At 35.4% G+C, this 7500-nt stretch overlaps 1 long non-coding RNA gene across 4 annotated transcripts in view; it reads left to right on the top strand.

Moving 5' to 3' along the window:
- Positions 1–7500, top strand: part of LOC143019233 (uncharacterized) — a 907500-nt gene that overhangs the window by 587939 nt on the left and 312061 nt on the right. For all 4 annotated transcript variants that reach the window (XR_012965809.1, XR_012965807.1, XR_012965808.1 and 1 more), the window contains exon 3: positions 4974–5016. This is a non-coding gene — a long non-coding RNA (uncharacterized LOC143019233). The remainder of the gene's footprint in view (positions 1–4973; positions 5017–7500) is intronic.

Here is a 7500-nt window from a genome sequence, read left to right as displayed (position 1 = left end):
CAGCCACACTAATGTCTGCAGAGACGATCGTAAAGACATGAACCCCTTCATTGCGGTGACGTATATTATGGATTTTGTTTCTGTTCGAGAGAGAGGCATATTCGACTGAGGGTGCCTGGGTGCTTCCTCGGAAGGGGGCCTTGACTGGTCGAAATCCCTCTTAGGCTGGAACTTCCCCCTCCCTCCATCAGCTGTAGAAAAATGCCCTTTGTTTTGGGCTTAGCTAAAACCTATAAAGTGCCTCACCAAATTGAAGGAATTTATGAGCCCTCCAGAACAAAGCGAGTACTTCTGCACCTGTTGGTATCTCATTGTGGCACCTAGAGTGCCTGTTGGCAGTGGTAGTGCCACAGAGATGTCGTTAAGAACTAGTGAGGGATTAGCGAGAAAAAATTAGAAATACTCTCTCTCTCTCTCTCTCTCTCTCTCTCTCTCTCTCTCTCTCTCTCTCTCTCTCTCTCTCTCTCTCTCTCTCTCTCTCTCTCTCTCTCTCTCTCTTTAACTTTTACTCCCGAACTCTCTTTCTCTCTCTCACTCCATCTTACCCTGCCTCTCTGAAAAAAGAAACACAGGCGCCGTTGTGGAAACATTCTTGGATATTTGGTTTCATAATTCATTTGGACATTTATTGCTGAGATTAATATGTTATCTTCTTTGGATCCGGATATTCAGGGTCTAAATACATAATGGATACTCACTACCCTATGCGTGTTTGGTTCACAGACGAGTTACGACAAACGACAAAACAGGTTTCCAAAGAGCTTCGGCGTCGTGGCTTGCACCTACAAAGGACTCCGAAACACACACGCCCAACAAAAGTTATTAATACGCCTACTTTATATAACCTTAACTTATGAATCTGTATTGATCTTTGGAATGTTACAAGGATTTTTTTCGGGGGGTGGGCGATGTAGACGTAAACCTTGAAAGGGTCTTCGTATGAGAATGTCTTAGACACTAACACTCTAAATGCTCATACAACTTTGTCGTAAATAAAGCAAATTTTGTTGTTATTATGTTAATTTTTTATCTGTAGCTTCCAGACTTTTCGAAGTACATTTTTTGCCCTTTCATGTTTTTTTTTCCGATATGAAAGTAGTAATTCCAACAAATTTGAGGATAACAAACAAAGAATAATTAGCGAAAGAATCTTCGCCTTATTTAGATGAACGGGGTAGATAGGTAGATATAAAGATAGGTTTTATTATTACAACATGCAATTCCTGAAGTTCTAAGCACAATATATGAAAACGTGTACGATTAAACAGCCACGTTATCTCAAGGTTAGGACTTGGTTGCTTATGTTGATACTATTGAGAACAAAGGATTTTTTAAATATCACTAGGCGTTCTACAGGAGCTGGAAATCTTCACCTGACATTAATTAGAAATATATAACCTTTATGTAGAGTGTGCATATTATCCTTCAGAATTGTGTCAGCATGTTTTATTTTTAACGTTCAAATGTAACTTATCCAACGAGAATATATCATCATTCATCAGTAGACTTTATGAGTGAATTCACATAAAATTTTCAGAATGCATAAGAGTAAATCCACCAATAGTGTGGTATACATACAGTGTGTTGTTCGTGTGAATTCCTGATGCCTTTATTTAATAGCTGTACGTTTTCATTAAAACCACAAACTCCCTCTAGTTTGGATTTGGATTTAGGTTATGCTACTGAATGAAATAACTAGGAATAAGCTAGAACAAGAGCATGATTCGCCAGGGCACAAATACAAGGATTTAGTCACGGTATCTTGTACCTATGCAATCGCATTGCATTCTTTTTTTTTCAAAGGTTTACAAAGGATTAGAAAAAGAGAAGCATTCCGACAGGAGACCTTTTGGTTCATAACTAGGTCGGATGCGGAAAAAATTATAATAATGATAAATAAATAAAAGAAAAATAGATAAAAATTATAATAGTATATCCTATTTTATAATAATAACTTGAAGGTATACATTGCCCTAAAGCGGTTGAGACTCCTTAATTCCCTTTCTTTTTACTCAGCAGCAAACTATACACGGTGTGTACGCGTGCGTGCGTGTGTGTGATTCACTATGGTCTTGGATCACGTGTTGGACTTGTGATCGACAGCTATTTCCCTCCCGGAAGAGAATTCAGAGCTCATATATGACCGATGTATGGGTAATGCTGTGACCTTACACACACACACACACACACACACACACACACACACACACACACACACACACACACACACACACACACACACACACACACACACACACACACACACACACACACACACACACACACACGCCCAACTCCCCGCCCACGAGAGTTGGAGTAACGACTTGCAGCGCATTGATACAGAAATTATTTTCACCCTAGTTGGGATTTGAACTCGGACTGCCGTAGTGGCGGCTGCGAACGCTACCACTACGCCATCGAGTCGTGTGTGTGTGTGTGTGTGTGTGTGTGTGTGTGTGTGTGTGTGTGTGTGTGTATGTTTATGTGTGTGTGTATGTTTGTGTGTGTGTGTGTGTGTGTGTGTGTGTGTGTGTGTGTGTGTGTGTGTGTGTGTGTGTGTGTGTGTGTGTGTGTGTCTATGTTGACATAAACAACTAGAAGAATATTTTCATATGCGGTTATTAGTACTGAAGCCAAATCAAACCGTGACATTTGCACTGATTACAAATTGAAACCGTGGATGGTTTACAGCGAATACAAGAGAATTAATTGTGGGCATGTCACCAGAATGAATTTGAAGCCTTGCAACGAGATCTGATCAACAAATATGTGATACTTATTTTGAAATATAATGAAATTGTGCTGGTGTTTGGTGTTGTCAAGGGGGAGTGAGGTAGACAGGGAACATGCTACTATCTATTTGCCTTTTTGAATTTTTCTTTGTAAAAGAGTTAAGGCCTTCAACGAATATCACGGCAAACATAACCTGTGGGTAGTATTATATTGAGGGAGTCTCACTGATTTAGCGAACCAATACATCAATAAATGTTCAGTAAATACATCACCTTCAACAATGAAGGGTGAAGACACAAATTCTGAAGAAATAGTGGATTTTTTTTTTTAAGTGGAGAGATTATAGAATGCCTAGGCAGAATAGTGAAAATAGTAGAAATACTTTACCAAGAGCTTTACTCCTCAAGTACCACAGTTCAGTCAGTAGATTTATATGCAGACTGTACTAGTATACCAGGAGTTACATATGAAAAAGTAACTTTAGCAAAAATAGGAAAGCATCTGCGAAATATGGCCTATCAATAAATCTCTTGAAAGACGCAGAAGAAGAATTTCATTTTAGATTAGTTCATTTATACTGTATAGCCAATGTATAAGTGATGAGAATCTTCACAAAACATCGTCCAATTCTATATTGATTGTACTTCACAAGAAAAGATGATGGAAATATATCAATAATTACTGATCAATTAGTTTTCTATCAAATATTTAGAGGTTTCCAAGAGAAGAGACAGGCTTTAGAAGCAAATATTCTACTACAGATCTTATGCAGGCAATACGACAGAATACAACAAATTTCAGTGTTTAGCTTTTGTAGGTTACGAAAAGGCCTTGGATTCAGTAGAACAAACGGCAATACTAAAATCTATGCACAAACAGGGTTCTGCAGAGTACTTATGCGAACGTTATTGTTGTCATTCGACTGCATAAATATAAAGAAAAAATAATAAGATTAAAAAAAAAAACGTGCGACAACAGGCTACAATCTTACTAAAGGTTACCTCGAAGGGATTTTAAGAGTTGATGTTGGGAAGGAAAAATGTAAATATCAATGGAGTATATCTTAATCAACTGAAATTTCAGGTAAAGCAGATTTACAAGGTCAATTGAGTATTCTCAACAAATAAGTCTCAAAGTAGGTTTGGAGTGTGTAACCAAAGTGATTTTTAAAGTTTAGAGGAAAGCAATCATAACTGTCATTGGTGTGAATCTTTAAACTGAAAACCATAATGATTTAGGCCAGATACTAAAACCTATTAAGGGTGAAGAAAATTAAATGAAGAGAAGAATTAAAATTAACTTTAAATTTCTTAGTAAATCTGACACCCAAAATTTACAGTTAGCGTATGATCTCAGCGATGATCTATGGAGACGAAAATTGGAAGTAGAAAAGGCGACAGGCAGATATAAAGAATAGGCAGAGAGGAATGGAGAGAATATTGAGAAAAACTATAAAAAAACAGGAAGAGGCAAGTTGGATGAGGGAGAAGACTAGAGTGAAAGATATTGTGGAGGCGATAAAAGAGTGGATATGAAAATGGCCAATATGGTACAGAAAGGATAACGGGAGGTGAAGCAAGTGTACTACTGGCTGGACGCCACGAGATATAAGCGTGGAAGACGGAGACTAGACAGTTATAGAAACGAGATAGAGGAGTAACGCAGAAGTAACGTGGGAGACGTTAGGAGAACTCTTTGTTCAGCAGTGAAGTTCGATTGGATGACTGACCGACAGAATTTACGGTTGTGACTCTGCGTGCACATTTCATGAAATTTATCTTTTCCTAAACCCGTCGGATGAAGAAACCAAATACGTTGCATTCTTATGTATACGCGCGCGTGCACACACACACACACACACACACACACACACACACACACACACACACACACACACACACACACACACACACACACACACACACACACACACACACACATATATATATATATGTATATGTATATATATGTATATATGTATATATAATATATATATATGTATATATATGTATATACATATATATATATATATATATCATATATGTATATATATATATATATATATATATATGTATATACACATATATATATATGAGCTGGGCTATGAAGTGTTTGTGTGTATGTGTGTGTTTGTGTGCTTTTTTATTTATATGATTATGCAGATTTGCATAATTTATTGGACTTTATTTTGCAGTATCATTGTACCTACTAGGTTAATTTATTTTTTTCTTCCCTTGCAGGAATTGGCGTCATTGCAACATGTTCAAGGACCAGGGTTAGGAGGTGAGTCTTGGATCTGCGTTGTCCTCCCACAGCTGAATTCCTTTCGTAGTGAAGGTTTTGTAAAATGAATAGAATGGTCTGGCATGGGAACGAAATCCCAAAATGTGTGACGTAAAGAATTACTTCCTTCAACAAAATGGGGAATATATATTTATTTGTTAATTTATCATTATTAATGTTATATTATTTTGTGTATTTATTCATTTATTCATCTAATGATGTATTCATTTGTTTATGTATCTATATGTGTTCGTCTATAAATTCTATTTCATATTGCACTAAATTTATTAAATACCATGTAATCTATTTTATGCTATTTCATTCTTTTTTATTCCATTTTGTTTCAAGTAGTTATTTGACCTATTTATATATATATATATATATATATATATATATATATATAATATATATATATATATATATATATATATATATATGTATTTGTCCAATTATTTATTCTTTTATTGATTCAATTATCTATATATCTGTTCATTCATTGGTTTGATTAGATGTATACATATTCATTTATTTATTCAATTATGTATCTATCTCATTATTTATCTATTTATCTATTTTGATTGATAGTAGGCAGTATGATTCATAGTAGATGTAGTTTCCACACTTACTTAAAATACTTTGTTCTGCAAATGCAATTCTTAGATTTATTCCCAGATTGAAGAAATTTATCTCTTAATTTAATTTTTTTCACACAATGTTTAGATTGTTTTTTGTTAAATAAGATAAAATATTTAGTTTTTGCCACTATGCTAAAGGTATTAAGTCAAAACTGATTGAGTCCTGTCGTCTCTCCGGGGATTGTCTTGAGCTCCATCCTAAGCTGGATAACATCGTCAAGTATTTACCAGAACAAAATATTTAAAGGAGTAGACCGCCCGGCATTAGACAGAGTGAAATCTGGAGATTTTGGAACGGAAGAGGAAACACTATAGTGTACTTTCGTCCGATGTTAACGAGGAGAGAGCAAGAGAGAGAGAGGAAGGGAGAGGAAGAGTGAGTGAGAGAGAGAGAGAGAGAGGGAGAGAGAGAGAGAGAGAGAGAGAGAGAGAGAGAGAGAGAGAGAGAGAGAGAGAGAGTGAGAGTGAGAGAGAGAGAGAATGAATATATACATAATTCAAACAACAAAATAGATAAATAGATGAATAAATAAAAAGATAGGATGTCGGTAGCCCAGTATGCAAGAAATTGACTGAAATGAATCATGATCCCTTTGCTTCCTGAAGAGGCTGATCCAGGAATAAATAGAACAGCCAGGTGTCATTCAGAAGAAGAGGAATTATACCACCTGGTACGGAAGTAGTCTATCTACCTATCTCTATACCAGGAGATTTTTCTCCCTCATAAGGGAGGGAGCACGTATCCACTCCCACCCATTCCACTCCATTCACCCCCCTTTCCCCCCTCTCATCTTAGCTCCTCATGGATGACGGGTCATCCCTGTATCCTACCCACTGCCTTGGGTCAGAAGCAATGCAGCAAGACACAGTACAAGAAGAAGCAGGAACAGACCTTATAGCATATGAAACCAAGAATTTTTCATCCCAGGGCCCACCCACGCCACCCCTCCCCTCCCCTGCCTCCCTCCCTCACCAGAATAAAATTTATAAATTAAACCATAGTGGTAAAAATGGGTCAACATTGATTTTATTTTATTTTATTTATTCTGAAATTACCTAGTACTTCATCATCCTTGCCAATGATTCATTGACCTAAAGATGGTAGGTTTTATTCCTGTCCCCCGATGCTTTCTTCTCTTTGGATGCTTGAAGCTCACAGCTGTCAGAGGAATGTATTTTTATTAAGCTGCATGATTACTAATCAGCATTAGATTCTCTCATCATAAAGCAACTCTTTCATGTGTTGTAATACATTTTATATGACCGTATATGTGTGCAAGTATGTCGGCATATATATATATATATATATATATATATATATATATATATTGTGTGTGTGTGTGTGTGTGTGTGTATATATGTATATGTATGTACATATGTATATATATATATATATATGTATATATATATATATATATATATATATATATATATTTATATATGTATTTATATCAGTAATTCACAAGGCACACGTGAAAATAGTTTGCAGAAAAGAAAAAAAACACTGGGAAATAAGAAATTAGTCCGAAGAACGTTTCCGTCTATTTAAGACATTATCAAGGAATACAAAGTGACAGAGACATAGGTGGATATATATACATAAAGTAGTAGACAAGCTAGTAAACATGGAAAGGACACAAGATGCTTCATAACCAGGTTGAGCACAGTTTATCTATCTATCTATCTATCTATATATATATATATATATATATATATATATGAGTATATATATATATGAGTATATATATATATATACATATGAGTATATATATATATATATATGTATATATATATGTATGAGTATATATATATATATATATATATATATATATATATATATGTGTGTGTG

This window comes from Oratosquilla oratoria, chromosome 36, assembly GCF_046742065.1.
Source record: "Oratosquilla oratoria isolate Oo_2021 chromosome 36, ASM4674206v1, whole genome shotgun sequence".
In the NCBI taxonomy this organism is placed as follows: domain Eukaryota; kingdom Metazoa; phylum Arthropoda; class Malacostraca; order Stomatopoda; family Squillidae; genus Oratosquilla; species Oratosquilla oratoria.
Note: the sequence above shows the minus strand (reverse complement) of the source record. Positions and strands in the feature narration are given on the sequence as shown.